We start from the raw sequence: 18150 nt of genomic DNA, 5'->3' as shown, positions 1-18150 counted from the left end.
TGAATGACAGTTCAACTGAGCAACAAGAAATCCTGCAGGAAATTATATCAAAATCTTCTGTGTGATGGCAACACCCAGAAACCCCCAAGGTTATAAGCTCCCCACAATGACAGGCCCCTATAATGGGACAAGAGAAGCCTTATATTTCTATAAGCTCAGATCAATGGCTGCAGATCAATGCTTCAATGGATTTGATGATCAGCATGACACCAATAAAGCTTGGTTCAAAGAAAGTAACAATCTCATACTTTAGACCAAAATAAAAACCTTTGCTTATTAAAAGCTTTTATGCACTCACATGGAATAATATGGTAACAGGATCATGTGCAAGTACACAGCTGCCACCTCCCCTCAGAGTTCAGCCAAACATGCAATCAAGCCAGACTGGAGGCAGGATTCAAAGGGGCCGATGATACATAGAGTCTCATACATACCACTTACTGAAAAATTCCTGTGTTCCCGAGGCTCAGCGTCACATAACCCCACCTCTTGGCCCGGCGCCTTTGATGATGTCACATGTCCCGCATTGGACCGGTGTTCTGTCTATCAAAGGCGCCGGGCCAAAAGGTGGGGCTATGTGATGGGGAGCCCCGGAAACACAGGAAATTCTAATGAAAGCTATTACAGCTCTCTGCTCATGCGGACAGCTCACCTCTTTCAGATCTTCCCCTCAGATCTACAGCGACTACACTTCCAAGTGCACTTGTAGTGCAAAGTGGATTTGACTTTAGTAAATCAACCCCAACCCTCAACAGGAGAGATAGTAAAAAACAGAAGGTCCTCCATAGTGTAGTATATTAAAACAACACTTTAATAAAACGATGAATGGCTGACATCAGGAAAGGTTTGGCAGAAAATCAATACACGTTAACAACCAGCTCCGCTGCGATCAGACCAGACAGCTGATGTGTGGTGACATCAGGTCCGTTAGCTCCGCCCTACGCTGCGTTTCTCCATACGAGGCTTCGACTGGGAAAGGAGACCCTTAGCCATATGTGATCTCTGCAGTCTGGTTGAAAATTAGCTGTGTTCCTCTGTGATGTCGGCTTGCTGGTCCACAGTGCATTTCCGGGATTCGATCGTGATCTACAATGAGGCTTGCAGCGTGGCCAAACAATCACATGGAGGGCTGAGGTGCAGAGTTCAAGGTTTTGGCTGTACTGCTGTAAAGCAACACATTTCAGAGCATGTGCGGTAAAGCGCGCTCCTTTCTCAAGCTGAAATTAATGGGCCATGTGTGGTCTATTTATGTGCCTGCTCGGCACTACCACCTAGTGATTGAGTTCAATTATACAGGCTGTATAGCAGTAATATATTCATGACATGGGGAAAAAAGGAGAGAAATATATAGTGTGCATACATTTGATACTTCACTACAGGCAGTCCCTGAGTTACGAACACAATAGAGGAGAAAAATGAACAATTCTTCTGTATATTACATTCAATTTCTGCACATACAGCCAGATAAGAAATAAAAAAAAAAAACATGATAATAACTTGTTACATTCAATTCCATCTACTCCTGTCTGTTTCTAATATATTATCCAATAAAGATGGATAAAAGAATGAACCCAAATAAACATAAAGAAGTCACAAAAGAGGCAAAGAAGACAAAGAAATAAGAGTAATCCTCCTCTCTCATTTCCTCCCTCCACATTGCCGCGTCAGGAGGGGGGCGTTTCCCCCAGACCCGGCCATAATACTCCAACTACCTCTCAGTATTCCGACTGCAGTTCCTATTTATAGTCCATTTCCCCCTCCTTTCCTTACCTCCCTCCCAAAACAAAAAACAAAACAAAAAAAAAACATTTAACTCTCCTGTTTCCCCCCTACCCCCCCCCACCACCCCCCCTATAATTTGTATCAATTTGTTTTTTCCCTTCCTCTGAAGAAATAAAACAGTTCCATGGCAACCACGTTTTTAAATAAATTTCTCTTTTTTTTCTAGTTGTCCAGACTAGATCTTCCATCCTGTTTACTTCCTCTACTTTCCTAAGCCACATACTCACTGTAGGGGGTTGTGCCTGTTTCCACTTAAGCGGGATACATGCTTTAGCTGCATTCACCAAATGACACAAAATAGAGTTCCTATATATTTTCCCCGGAATCTCTGACAGATGCAAAAGGAAAAAAGCTGGGTCTTCCTGTATTTCCACATCGCTACATTTTTTAATTATCTCCCGGACCTCCCTCCAAAATGTCCTCACTCTGGGACAAGACCAAAAAACATGCCAGATAGAAAAGTCCACTGTTCTATCTGGCATCGCCAGCATCTATCTGATGCATTCGGGAAACATTTTTTTTTATCTGGGGTTCTGTACCATTGTGAAATGATTTTATAATTAGTTTCCTGTATTTTGGTACATATTGCTGTCTTAAATATTGAATGTATCATAAAAGTTTTTTGTTCCTCCGAAAAGGTCCTCCCCAAATCTGTTTCCCATTTCTGAAGGAAAGGTAACTGATAGTTCTCCGATGGTTTAATCAACAACGCATACATTCTGGAGACAGCATGCTTTATTGGTTCAGTCTCCATACAATATTTCTCGAGTTCCGATCCAGAGGACTTGGTGGTACCCTAGTACATAGATAATGTCGTAGTTGTATTGCTGACCAAAAATCTAATTGGAAAGGGACATTTCTGTCTACCAATTCCTGCACTGTTGGCCATCTACCAGATCTCAAAAAATGCGATGCCTGATACAGTCCCCGTTTGATCAGGATGTCAAAAGGTCCTTTTTGTGTTCCTAATATAAATTGTGGGTTCCCCAATATAGGTACTAAGGGTGATTCCTGTGTTGATAACTTACCCTTAAATAAAAGGTTATAACAAACACGGAGGGTAGGTCCTATTGTTGGGTGTGTCTTAGTTTTAGATGCCAAGTCCTTGAAACACCAAGGGGCCCTATACAGTAACTCCCCACTCTGCGCTTGTTCCAATCTTGGCCAGATTTTAAGTTCTCCATGTCGGCATATCCACCATATACAGCTCATTCATTGGGCTTAGGCACTACAGGTCACCAAAGAGCGCCCGGCAGCATGTAGCTGTTATGTCGAGAAGTTTAATAGGAAACGTGCCCCTGGGAGACAGCCGTTCACTGTAGTGAATGAGCTGTATATGGTGGATATCCTCTGGCGCCATGTATATCTTCTATACTAGGACTATTGAATGCCCAGTTGCCCCTGCCTCTAGTTCCAGCTATGGACTTATTTTCAAATCCTTTTATCATTCATCTCACCATGGATATTATAGTATTATATCCCAAACCAAGATAGAGAAATATATTCTCTTATCTGTTGCGTCTTTGAACCTTGATCGTGTCCTAAAGAAGCCTTACGGCGAAACGCGTAGACGCACAATGGCTCATTGCACATAATATATAGATGCACAATATAAGATGGTTTTTAACCCTTTTGATCATTCTATGTAAATCTTAATCAAATTGATTGTTTTTCACTAGATTTTCTTTTTATTGTTTCTTAGCCGTTAAAGTCCGCTATTTTGGTAATACTTAGTACTACCTGAAATTTTCCACGAATTTATGGACGTGGCTTCTCTATTGCACTGTTCTTTTGTAATAATTGTCTGTATAGCTTATCTTGGATAATAATCCCATATTTTTGGTACTGGATATGTTGATACAAAAACAGGTACATGATAAATTTATACAAGGCATATATATATATATATATATATATATATATATATATATATATATATATATATATAAAATTCATATTTAGTAACCATTAATAAGCAAAATGTCAATTGGGCATTAATTAAAAACTACATTAAATAATTTGCTGAATTTTAATCTTATATAGAAGAACGGAGAAGGGGATGGGGAAAAAACAATACAAATAACAAAATAGTTGTGACTTTTTATTATTTTATGGGATGGAGTTATTTATGTATGTGTTATATTTTATTTTATGTTATATAATCTTTATATATTGTTAAAAGTAGCTGGCTGTAAATCCAATACAGGCTGCTGAAATAAGTTAATAAATATATCAATAAACCAGTTAATTTCCTGAGATATTTAACCACTTGACGACCGCCTCACGCCGATTTACGTCGGCAAGGTGGCACGGACAGGCAAAATCACGTACATATACGTGATTTGCCTTCCGCGGGTGGGGGGTCCGATCGGACCCCCCCCTGGTGCCGAGGCGGTCGTCTTTTCTCCCACGGCGATCGGAGATGAGGGGGAGGCCATCCGTTCGTGGCCCCCCCCTCACGATCGCCGCCGGCCAATGAGAACATTCCTTTGCTGCTGTATGCTAAACAGCAGCAAAGGAAATGATGTCATCTCTCCTCGGCTCGGTAATTTCCGTTCCGGCCCGAGGAGAGAAGACAGGTATGTGAGTGCACAAACACTACACACACAGTAGAACATGCCAGGCACACAAAACACCCCGATCGCCCCCCGATCCCCCCCCAATCACCCCCCCCTGTCACAAACTGACACCAGCAGTTTTTTTTTTTTCTGATTACTGCATTGGTGTCAGTTTGTGACAGTTACAGTGTTGGGACAGTTAGTATTACCCCCCTGTAGGTCTAGGATACCCCCCTAACTCCCCCTAATAAAGTTTTAACCCCTTGATCACCCCCTGTCACCAGTGTCACTAAGCGATCATTTTTCTGATCGCTGTATTAGTGTTGCTGGTGACGCTAGTTAGTGAGGTAAATATTTAGCGTTTTATAGCGACAGGGACCCCCATATACTATCTAATAAATGTTTTAACCCCTTGATGGCCCCCTAGTTAACCCTTTCACCACTGATCACCGTATAACTGTTACGGGTGACGCTGGTTAGTTTGTTTATTTTTTATAGTGTCAGGGCACCCGCCGTTTATTACCGAATAAAGGTTTAGCCCCCTGATCGCCCGGCGGTGATATGCGTCGCCCCAGGCAGCGTCAGATTAGCGCCAGTACCGCTAACACCCACGCACGCAGGATACGCCTCCCTTAGTGGTATAGTATCTGTACGGATCAATATCTGATCCGATCAGATCTATACTAGCGTCCCCAGCAGTTTAGGGTTCCCAAAAACACAGTGTTAGCGGGATCAGCCCAGATACCTGCTAGCACCTGCGTTTTGCCCCTCCGCCCGGCCCAGCCCAAGTGCAGTATCGATCGATCACTGTCACTTACAAAACACTAAACGCATAACTGCAGCGTTCGCAGAGTCAGGGCTGATCCCTGCGATCGCTAACAGTTTTTTTGGTAGCATTTTGGTGAACTGGCAAGCACCAGCCCCAGGCAGCGTCAGGTTAGCGCCAGTAGCGCTAACACCCACGCACGCACCGTACAGCTCCCTTAGTGGTATAGTATCTGAACGGATCAATATCTGATCCGATCAGATCTTTACTAGCGTCCCCAGCAGTTTAGGGTTCCCAAAAACGCAGTGTTAGCGGGATCAGCCCAGATACCTGCTAGCACCTGCGTTTTGCCCCTCCGCCCGGCCCGGCCCAGCCCACCCAAGTGCAGTATCGATCGATCACTGTCATTTACAAAACACTAAACGCATAACTGCAGCGTTCGCAGAGTCAGGCCTGATCCCTGCGATTGCTAACAGTTTTTTTGGTAGTATTTTGGTGAACTGGCAAGCACCAGCCCCAAGCAGCATCAGATTAGCGCCAGTACCGCTAACACCCACGCACGCACCGTACACCTCCCTTAGTGGTATAGTATCTGAACGGATCAATATCTGATCCGATCAGATCTATACTGGCGTCCCCAGCAGTTTAGGGTTCCCAAAAACGCAGTGTTAGCGGGATCAGCCCAGATACCTGCTAGCACCTGCATTTTGCCCCTCCGCCCAGCCCAGCCCACCCAAGTGCAGTATCGATCGATCACTGTCACTTACAAAACACTTAACGCATAACTGCAGCGTTCGCAGAGTCAGGCCTGATCCCTGCGATCGCTAACAGTTTTTTTGGTAGCTTTTTATTGAACTGGCAAGCGCCAGCGGCCTAGTACACCCCGGTCGTAGTCAAACCAGCACTGCAGTAACACTTGGTGACGTGGCGAGTCCTATAAGTGCAGTTCAAGCTGGTGAGGTGGCAAGCACAAATAGTGTCCCTTTGCCACCAAGAAGAAGACAAACACAGGCCCGTCGTGCCCATAGTGCCCTTCCTGCTGCATTCGCCAATCCTAATTGGGAACCCACCGCTTCTGCAGCGCCCGTACTTCCCCCATTCACATCCCCAACCAAATGCAGTCGGCTGCATGAGAGGCATTTTCTTTATGTCCTCCCGAGTACCCCAACCCAACGAACCCCCCCAAAAAAGATGTCGTGTCTGCAGCAAGCGCGGATATAGGCGTGACACCCGCTATTATTGTCCCTCCTGTCCTGACAATCCTGGTCTTTGCATTGGTGAATGTTTTGAACGCTACCATACACTAGTTGAGTATTAGCGTAGGGTACAGCATTGCACAGACTAGGCACACTTTCACAGGGTCTCCCAAGATGCCATCGCATTTTGAGAGACCCGAACCTGGAACCGGTTACCGTTATAAAAGTTACAGTTACAAAAAAAGTGTAAAAAAAAAAAAATATATATAAAATAAAAAAAAATAGTTGTCGTTTTATTGTTCTCTCTCTCTCTATTCTCTCTCTCTTGTTCTGCTCTTTTTTACTGTATTCTATTCTGCAATGTTTTATTGTTATTATGTTTTATCATGTTTGCTTTTCAGGTATGCAATTTTTTATACTTTACCGTTTACTGTGCTTTATTGTTAACCATTTTTTTGTCTTCAGGTACACCATTCACGACTTTGAATGGTTATACCAGAATGATGCCTGCAGGTTTAGGTATCATCTTGGTATCATTCTTTTCAGCCAGCGGTCGGCTTTCATGTAAAAGCAATCCTAGTGGCTAATTAGCCTCTAGACTGCTTTTACAAGCCGTGGGAGGGAATGCCCCCCCCCCCACCGTCTTCCGTGTTTTTCTCTGGCTCTCCTGTCTCAACAGGGAACCTGAGAATGCAGCCGGTGATTCAGCCAGCTGACCATAGAGCTTATCAGAGACCAGAGTGGCTCCAAACATCTCTATGGCCTAAGAAACCGGAAGCTACGATCATTTTATGACTTAGATTTCGCTGGATGTAAATAGCGCCATTGGGAAATTGGGGAAGCATTTTATCACACCGATCTTGGTGTCATCAGATGCTTTGAGGGCAGAGGAGAGATCTAGGGTCTAATAGACCCCAATTTTTTCAAAAAAGAGTACCTGTCACTACCTATTGCTATCATAGGGGATATTTGCATTCCCCGAGATAACAATAAAAATGACTAAAAAAAAAAAAAAAAATGAAAGGAACAGTTTAAAAATAAGATAAAAAAGCAAAAAAATAATAAAGAAAAAAAAAAAAAAAAAAAGCACCCCTGTCGCCCCCTGCTCTCGCGCTAAGGCGAACGCAAACGGCGGTCTGTCGTCAAACGTAAACAGCAATTGCACCATGCATGTGAGGTATCGCCACGAAGGTCAGATCGAGGGCAGTAATTTTTGCAGTAGACCTCCTCTGTAAATCTAAAGTGGTAACCTGTAAAGGCTTTTAAAGGCTTTTAAAAATGCATTTATTTTGTTGCCACTGCACGTTTGTGCGCAATTTTAAAGCATGTCATGTTTGGTATCCATGTACTCGGCCTAAGATCATCTTTTTTATTTCATCAAACATTTGGGCAATATAGTGTGTTTTAGTGCATTAAAATTTAAAAAAGTGTGTTTTTTCCCCAAAAAATGCGTTTGAAAAATCGCTGCGCAAATACTGTGTGAAAAAAAAAATGAAACACCCACCATTTTAATCTGTAGGGCATTTGCTTTAAAAAAATATATAATGTGTGGGGGTTCAAAGTAATTTTTTTGCAAAAAAAAATAACTTTTTCATGTAAACAATGAGTGTCAGAAAGGGCTTTGTCTTCAAGTGGTTAGAAGAGTTGGTGATGTGTGACACATGCTTCTAAATGTTGTGCATAAAATGCCAGGACAGTTCAAAACCCCCCCAAATGACCCCATTTTGGAAAGTAGACACCCCAAGCTATTTGCTGAGAGGCATGTTGAGTCCATGGAATATTTTATATTGCGACACAAGTTGCGGGAAAGAGACAACTTTTTTTTTTTTTTTTTTTTGCACAAAATTTTTTATTTCACTCTTCACTGCCTATCACAGTTTCGGAGGCCATGGAAAGCCCAGGTGGCACAAAACCCCCCCAAATGACCCCATTTTGGAAAGTAGACACCCAAAGCTATTTGCTGAGAGGTATAGTGAGTATTTTGCAGACCTCACTTTTTGTCACAAAGTTTTGAAAATTGAAAAAAGAAAAAAAAAAGTTTTTTCTTGTCTTTCTTCATTTTTAAAAACAAATGAGAGCTGCAAAATACTCACCATGCCTCTCAGCAAATAGCTTGGGGTGTCTACTTTCCAAAATGGGGTCATTTGGGGGGGTTTTGTGCCACCTGGGCATTCCATGGCCTCTGAAACTGTGATAGGCAGTGAAGAGTGAAATCAAAAATTTACACCCTTAGAAATCCTGAAGGCGGTGCTTGGTTTTCGGGGCCCCGTACGCGGCTAAGCTCCCAAAAAGTCCCACACATGTGGTATCCCCATACTCAGGAGAAGCAGCTGAATGTATTTTGGGGTGCAATTGGCCCATGGCCTGTGTGAGCAATATATCATTTAGTGACAACTTTTTGTAAATATTTTTTTTTTTTTGTCATTATTCAATCACTTGGGACAAAAAAAAATAAATATTCAATGGGTTCAACATGCCTCTCAGCAATTTCCTTGGGGTGTCTACTTTCCAAAATGGGGTCATTTGGGGGGGGTTTGTACTGCCCTGCCATTTTAGCACCTCAAGAAATGACATAGGCAGTCATAAACTAAAAGCTGTGTAAATTACAGAAAATGTACCCTAGTTTGTAGACGCTATAACTTTTGCGCAAACCAATAAATATATGCTTATTGACATTTTTTTTACCAAAGACATGTGGCCGAATACATTTTGGCTTAAATGTATGACTAAAATTTAGTTTATTGGATTTTTTTTACAACAAAAAGTAGAAAATATCATTTTTTTTCAAAATTTTCGGTCTTTTTCCGTTTATAGCGCAAAAAATAAAAACTGCAGAGGTGATCAAATACCATCAAAAGAAAGCTCTATTTGTGGGAAGAAAAGGACGCAAATTTCGTTTGGGTACAGCATTGCATGACCGCGCAATTAGCAGTTAAAGCGACGCAGTGCCAAATTGGAAAAAGACCTCTGGTCCTTAGGCAGCATAATGGTCCGGGGCTCAAGTGGTTAAAAAGTATATATTTACACAATAATATAGACATACAAATTTAGATATTTAAAATAATGGGTGATAATTTAAGGTATTTTTAATAGATTCACATGGACACATAAGTATCTATTGCAGAGGTGGAGGGTGATGGAAAGAAAAAGGGAATAGGAAAGGGAAAGGGTATAAGGGAGAAAAAGGGATGGAGGAGAAGGAGGGAGGGGGGAAAAAGGAAGGGGGGAAGGGGGGGAAGGGTCTGATTACTAACGGGCTACTTGGAAGGGCCCACCAACCCAAAGATCTTTACGCAAGACTATATTGCTTATAAGTAGTCAACATGTAACATCACCTAGAGCAAAAGAGAAAAGTTGGAAAATGGGTTTGATAATGCAACATTATTTTATTACAAAATTGTAGATATTTCCAAATCCTCATTGATTCCACCAGGGTTTAAAGTATGTAGGGAATAAATCCAGACGGTCTCACGTTCACACAATTTGTGAAATCTTTCTGCTTCAGAAAGATATTTGGGTATTTGCTCTAAGATCCAGACTTTGAGACCTTCTGTAGATTTTTTGTGATGTTCTGCAAAGTGACATGGAACACTATGCTTGTCCTTGCCTACTTCTATCTTTCTCCGGTGCTCACCAAGCCTTTGTCTTAAGGAGCGTATGGTGCACCCCACGTACATTTGGTTGCAAGGACAAGCAATGCCATAGACTACAAAGTCAGAACTGCAGTTATAAAATTCTCCCAAAACATAGGTTTTTCCTATAGAAAATTGCTTCTTACCATTCTTAACAAAGCTACAAGTTTTGCACAATGGCTTATTACACCGGAACATGCCCCTTAAAGGGATCAAGCAGGCGTGTGCCGGTGTAGTTCTTTTAGTGACTTTAATTTTCTGGGCGCAATTTTATTTTTTATGTTGGGGGCCTTTCTATAGGTGATTCTAGGATGGTCAGGCAAGAATGGTCTAAGGTGTGGGTCCCCAAGAAAAATTGGCCAAAGCTTCTTGAAGATTGTCTCCATTTTGGAGAAATTGGTGTGGAATCTGGTAATGAAGCGACCAGATTGATCAAAACATTTTTTGTTGTTTTTATGATTGACTGAAGGAATATATTGCAAATAATGTTTGTAGGCCTGGTCTACCAAAGATTCCGGATATCCTTTGGCCTTAATTTGTTTCTAAGTAGGCAGCTTTGTTCCATATAATCTGATGTTTTCGTACAATTTCTCTGTAGTCGGCAAAACTGACCTTTTGCAATATTGTCTTTCCATTTTCAGTAGTGACAGCTCTTATATTGCAGTAGGGAATTTCCTGCTGTCGGTTTAAAAATTTTTTTTGTATGTGTTTCATTATTGGTATGATAAAGGTCAAGATCTAAAAATGCTAATTTACTTTTATCCATAACACAGGTAAAACTAAGGCCATAAGGGTTGTTATTGCAGTGAGAGACAAAATCATTGATGACATCATCCGGGCCATCCCAGATGATTATGATGTCATCAAAGAATCGTCCATAAAAAATAAGGTGCTTGAGGTAGAGATTGTTTTGCCAGATGTGTCTGCGTTCCCACAATCCCATGGATAAATTAGCGTGGGAGGGTGCGAAATTGGCACCCATAGCTGTTCCCTGGACCTGCAAATAGTACTGATCATCAGGGGCGTTGGTAGGTCTGCAAAAGATCTGGGGCTAGAGCCCATAGCAGCGGTCACCAACCTTTTTGCGTGCCTGCGGGGGGGGGGGGAGATGGGTGGTAAACAATTTTTCACGGCAATGGCTGGTATTGGCGCTTCAATCATCATGGCACCATGGTTGATATGGTGTCTGTGATTGAAGTGCATTATTTATATTGTTGCATTCTAATATATAATGAAGTAGTTCAACTCACCATACTGCAGAATCAGTGGGAGCCCTGGGTGTGTCACTTGCCACATCTCCTGCCACCAGATGCAGCCTGTCACTTGCCACATCTCCTGTCACCAGATGCAGCATGTTATCTGCCAATGTCACCTGCCACTAGATGTGGAAAGTCACTTGCCATCAGATGTGGATTGTCACTTGTCACTTTCACCTGGCAGCAGATGTGGATTGTCACTTGCCATGTCTTCTGCCACCATTTGCAGAATTTCACTTGCCACATCTCTTGCCACCATCTCCTGCCACCATTTGCAGATTGTCAATTGCTATGTCACCAGCCACCAGATGTGGGTTGTCACTTGTCAACTGATGTGGATTGTCACTTGCCATGCCAGCCAGTTCTGCCAAATGTGCATTGACGCTGCATTGGTGGCAGGCTGACAGCACTGGTCCATTTAGTGAGAGCAGGAGAGCGGGGCGGGCAGTGAGAGATGATGTCATCTCGCTGCTACCCGCCGCACCTCTGACTTTGAAGCAAGGGGGTCTGGCTGAAAAATGGAGCTCCACGATGACAGGAAGCACGTGATGTGAGGGCGGAAGAACGCTGATGTGTGGCAGACAGTGAGAGATAATGTCGCCACACCTTGCTCCAAAATTGAAGAGGCCTGGCTATGAAGAGCACTGATGTGGAGCGGGCGGAGAGAGATGTCATCTCTGCTCATCCGCCCGCTCGCTTCTCTTCTCTCCTCCGCCTCTCTCATGCAGCCAGCCCACCTGCCACAGCAGTCGCAACCCGCTGGTTAGGCAGGGACCCTGCGGCAAGAGACTCGGGGCTATGGGCCCCAGATTTGGGGCTATAGCCCCAATAGCCACCCTCTAACAATGCCCCTGCTGATCATTAAAACTAAAATAGTTGTGCATTAGACAGTACCTTGCGCAGTCCAGGATGAAAGCAGCTTGTCCATTACTCATATATGGGTCTTCGGATAAAAAGTGACTTAGTGCTGTTAAACCGAAGGTATGGGGAATTGAGGTATATAATGTGTTGACAGCTAAGGATATCTACGTGTATTCGTTTTCCCACCTGTATGGTTTTAAAAGATCCAACAGGTAGGTTCCATCCATATACAACTGTAATCCTTGTGCCAACGGCTGTAAGTGATAATCTATGTATTTGGACATCCAGAAGTGATACTATCCATAGCAGCGATGATGGGCCTCCCTGGGGGGTTTTCCCGGTTTTTGTGAATTTTGGAAATGTGGTAAAAGTACAGGGTACGGTAGAAGTCTCTCCGTAAGAAGGAGGCTTCACTTTTATTGTATAATATTCTGTTGGATGGCGTTATCAATAAGTTGATTTATTTCCTATTGAAACTCTGGTAGTGAACTTAATTTGTGATAGGTAGAGCTATCTGCAAGCAGGTGATCCGCTTCCTTGACATAATCAGATCTATTTTATATTACAGTACCACCGCCTTTATCAGCAGTTTTGATGATCAAATTGTTAATTTGGGTTAGAATTTTTAAAGCTGTCATTTCTTTGGGGGCAAGGCCACCAACATTAGTAGTGTTTGGTGTTGCACAAGAACACATCTTTTTTAGGTTAGAAAATACTAGACATGTGCATTCGTTTTCGTCTGAATGCATTTTCGTCCGAATTTCAGGTATTTTCGTTATCGTTTTAACAAACGATAACGATAGTGCAGAATCCGAAAAACGAAAGATCCAACATAAACAAATGCTTTATTTTCGTTTTCATTGCTACAACAGTTCGATATAGATAGGAGATTTGACATGATGATGACAATAACAATCTGTGTCCATCAAACCTGTGGTCGAATGTGATTAACCTTAACTCTATTAGTCCAAGATTATTCTACATAGAGATAAAAGATTCGACGTAGAGAGAAAGGATTTGACGTAGGGGAGAAAAGATTCGACGTAGGGGAGAAAAGATAAATAAAAATAATGATGATGATGAATGTTATTGGCTGATTGTAACCAAACAGGAGGAGCAGTAAAATAGCTAGAACTAAGTACACACGTACTCTGGCTTATGGTGTCTGTTGAAAGTTCTAAGAAGATTCGATGGAGCAGGTAAACTATATGGCGTTGTATAGTTTAGCTGCTCAGTCGAATCTTCTTTGAACATTCGACACACACCATAAGCCTTCAATGACAGATTCAACCTTAATTTGGATTTTCGGACGAATGCAATTTTTAACGAAATAGATAAAAACAAATTTCGGGAGTAGCTAAATAAATTTATTTTTCGGCCGAAAACAAAATTCCGAAACGAAATATTTCAGTGTGCACATGTCTAGAAAATACCATATTATAAAATGTGGTGAGGTGTGGGCCTTTTTCTTGGTAGGGGTAAAATATTGATTTGGGTTTTAAACCAGAGTGTATAACAGGTGGGGAGGTGTGCAGGTGTTGTGTAAAAAGGTTCAATCCAGTATATGAGTCATCATGATAGAGATGCTCCAGCATATCTGCATCAAAATCAAACTCATATTCTTCAGAAGGAGGGTCCGATATGACAACTGGATTGGAGATACAGTATCTGTATTGGAAATGCTTTTGGTACTTTTTATTTGAAAAAAAATCTTTTTAATGTGAGATTTCTCACATATCTGTTCAAATCCTTGAATAATATAAATGGATCAGGTTTGTTGGATGGTGCAAAATTGAGGCCATGGTTTAATAAGGAGATTTCTGTAGGGGATGGGATATGTTGAGACAAATTAAAGATTTTGATCATTTTCGATTTTTGCTCGGATTGGCTTCTATTACTACCTCTTCCCCCTCTGCAGCCCCTCCGGTGAATTTTCTTTTTATTTGGGCGGCTGGAGAGGGGTGTACCAACAAAAAAGAATTATCTAAGGTACTATTAGAACCAAACGTGAGAGGTGTATGATCAACAACCCTGGAGGTAAAATAGAGGTGTCGGTACTGTGGGTAAAAGGGAAATCTGTTGTTGGACAACTTTCTGTTCATGCCACAGGGGAAACTGTAGTTGCTGAATCTATGGGTAAAATTGGATTACAGGTAACTAAAGTTGTAGTTCTGTTTTGCAGCTCATTTTTTGTGACAGAGTCGTGAATCTCTGTTACCTGCATCAAGTCGCTGTCAGCTTGAGTGGGTGTCAACTTATGTGTCCATGTGAATCTATTAAAAATACCTAAAAATACCTTAAATTATCACCCATTATTTTAAATATCTAAATGTGTATGTCTATATTATTGTGTAAATATATACTTTTTAAATATCTCAGGAAATTAACTGGTTTATTGATCTATTTATTAACTCATTTCAGCAGCCTGTATTGGATTTACAGCAAGCTACTTTTAACAATATATAAAGATTATATAATATAAAATATAACACATACATAAATAAGGCCATTCCATAAAATAATAAAAAAGTCACAACTATAAATTGTTTTTTTCCCCATCCCCTTCTCCGTTCTTCTATATAAGATTAAAATTCAGCAAATTATTTAATGTAGTTTTTAATTAATGCCCAATTGACATTTTGCTTATTAATGGTTACTAAATATGATTTTTATATATATATATATATATATTTATATATATATATATATATGTCTTTTATAAATTTATCATGTACCTGTTTTTGTATTAACATATCCAGTACCAAAAATATGGGATTATTATCCAAGATAAGCTATAGTGAAGTATCAAATGTATGCACACTGTATATTTCTCTCCTTTTTTCCCCCATGTCATGAATATATAACTGCTATGTAGCCTGTAATATTGAACTCAACTACTAGGTGGTAGTGCCGAGCAGGCACATAAATAGACCACACATGGCCTATCAATTTCAGCTTGAGAAAGGAGTGCGCTGGGGGCGTGTCTGGACGTAATCCAAGGTGGACGTGTTAGAGCATAGCTCCACACAACCAGGGAGAATCCATCGCCATCCCTGCCTTGTTCCACCTCATCGAGGCACCCTTTTAGCCTTACTAGCATCCGAACTCCCTCTGCTACAGCCCTGGCGAAATTTTAGTGAGGATCGGGGCACTTAAACCTCCTCTGGGCCTGTTGCTCGGCCCAAACCGCAGACGCCAGTCGCCATCTTGCGGCCCTCAGACCATCCAGGGAACTCGACTTCTCACCCTAGGAGCCCGGGCACTCTGTACCAATCTGTCAGTGGCAATAACCCTGGAGGGTGCGGACTGTACACAGAGTGGTGGGAAGTCGTCCGGAGACCGGTCCCGCTCCCCCATGGCCTGATGCTACATTGCGGCCTGTCATCCCTGGACACAGTGAGTAGCTGAGCAGCTGTCTGCCTCTTCCATCCTGATTGCCCCCTTGCTGTGACTGTATCCCACTGTGCCATCAGGGGTCAGCTGCCCGTACCACATAGATCCCTTTTCACACTATACAGTGTGGTGATCCCCCGGCCGGCTGATTCAGGAAAGTCCGTGGCTTCGGCCTACATTGGAGACCGGCGGCCATCTTGCTGCTCCTACTACACCCCATCCAGCTCTATCCAGCTCTACTTGCCGCACAGGTTCCTCCTCGCCAGGTCTGGTGCAAAGCTGGGTCTTTCTTTCCCCTTTTTTTTTTGTTTACAAGGCCATAGTGAACTCCCCACTGAATATATTATTTGTTGTTTGGTGCCGGCCCTCACATGGCATTGAATACATGTGAATAAAGAGGGTCCCGTCCAGCTTTCGGCCTCTTTGCTCCAGATATGCCAACCAAGACACCTAAACCCCGCTCCACACTGGGTAAAAGATCCGGGAAGGGTTCACCTTCTCACCCAGATGCCTCCGGCTCCATTCAGTGTTACCTAGCTGCGGGAAGAAAAACTTCCGGAGCCTGAGGCAGTCAGGCCAGAGCCTCAAGACCAAGCGCCTCTCCCTCTTCCCACGCAGCCTCCATGAGAGTGAGCTCTCCTGCCTCGTCATACTGCTCTGAAATCATGGATGATCCCGGGTCTCCTGCTGGCTCAGAAATGACATCTTTGATGAGCGGTCTTAAAAAAGAACTTGTGGGGATGTTCCACAGTCTGGAAAAATCCATCAAGTAAGAGATTACGGCTGTGCGGTCCGACATGTCACACATCTTGGTCAGGGTGGAAGAAACGGAGCATAGACAGGACTCACATGCATCAGCCATAAAAGAATTGCAAGAGACTGTTACCCAGTTAGCTTTAGCTCACCGTGCCACTCTCTATAAACTTGAGGACCTAGAGAATCGTAACCGCAGAAACAATCTCCGTATCAGAGGATTACCTGAAGCAACCAGGGATAATGATCTTGAGCCATCTATCCGAGGTATCTTCAATACCATACTGGGTAACCCTGTCACCGACCCGCTGCGCTTTGACCGAGTACACTGGGCTTTACGACCCCGCAACGCTAACTCAGACCAACCTCGAAATGTCATATGTCGTCTACACTACTTTGAGGTTAAAAATGCCATCATGACAAAAATGCGGAATACCCCTAACATTGACTTCGATGGGACGGTCATTAATATATTCCCAGACCTCTCCAAGGAAACCCTGGACCGCTGCAGAGCCTTGAAGCCGCTTTTAGAACACCTACGTTCAGATGGAACTACATACAGGTGGGGTTTCCCCGCCTGTTTGATTGCTACTAAAAATGGCCGCTCCCACACACTCCATTTCTCGGAGAAACTCTCATCCATCCTACAAGATCTCAATCTCCCACCCGTGGAGCTCCCAGGTTGGCAGGATCCCATCCCTAAGTTTTCGTGCGCCATGATCCTGTATGGCGAAAAACCCCCTCAAAGAAAAGACGTACTTCAATTCCTGGATCTGCACAGAAACATGGTTGAGCTGCACAGCTCTTTCTCCACGCCCGCGCTACCAACGTAGTCGCTTAATCTTACGTTAGTTGTAATGACATGGTCAGATCCCGGTTGCTTCTTTACCTATGGCTCTAATTATGCTTGAATATCGCTGACCTGTTACCATTTTGTATGCTGTTTTATACATTCAACTTCTGGTATCTTTTTTTCTTTTTTTGCCAGTTTGACTTATCTGCAGGTTTCTTCGCAGAATTTTTACAGTTTAAGGTGTTCTTGTTCTTTTATCCTTTCTACTTTGTTGGAGCTAACCTCCTAAAGTTATACTTTTTTTCTCTCACAGTCCGAATGCTGACGGGATGTGTTATCTTTACACTCCCTATATACAGTATTCCCACGCCCCCCTCCTCCTGGGGTTGGTGAGCGTGAGCTGTCTACAAGGTGATCTACTCGGTCACTACTTGGGGACCTGGATGGTCACTCGCTCTCTCCCCACTGGGACCACCGCAGTTTTCTGCGTGATACTCATGTGTTTCTCACAAGATCGTTAATACGTACATATGTACGCTGTGAATGTGTATCTTTTTCTCTTTCTCCCTTTCTCTTCTTTCAATTTGTTTTCCCTCACTCCTTCCCCTCTCTCCCACCTCCCGGTTGGTATGCATGGAAGTGTAAGCTAAGGGGTCTCACTCCGCTATCACAATGGCTATGTTAACAATTATTTCTTATAACGTTAGGGGTCTCAATGTTGCTGCTAAACGACACCAAGTTTTGCGGGAACTAAAGCAAGCCGCATGCTCTATTGCCTTTCTCCAAGAAACGCATTTAACCCTCTCAACGTCTGTTAAATTAGCCTCACCCCACTTTCCACAATGGTATTACAGTCTCTCAGACACCAATAAAGCCAAGGGAGTGGCCATTGGGTTTAGCGGCAATGTGTCTTTTCGCTTATCCGATATGCTGGCGGACGATCATGGTCGCTTTCTCTTCCTCAGGGGCCTCATAGGCAACACCCAGTGCACTTTTGCTAATGTTTATTGTCCCAACCGTAATCAGCCTACCTTTCTCTCCCAAACCCTCACTAAATTATCACATTTCGCCAAAGGAATTACTGTCCTCGCAGGTGACATAAACATGCCTCTTGACCCAATACTAGACACGTCTCAAGGCCGGTCTAACATATCTTTTAA

The sequence above is a fragment of the Aquarana catesbeiana genome, linkage group LG03 (genome assembly GCF_042186555.1).
Source record: "Aquarana catesbeiana isolate 2022-GZ linkage group LG03, ASM4218655v1, whole genome shotgun sequence".
Lineage (NCBI taxonomy): Eukaryota > Metazoa > Chordata > Amphibia > Anura > Ranidae > Aquarana > Aquarana catesbeiana.
The sequence above is the reverse complement of the archived record's forward strand: the minus strand, read 5'-3'. Positions refer to the sequence as shown.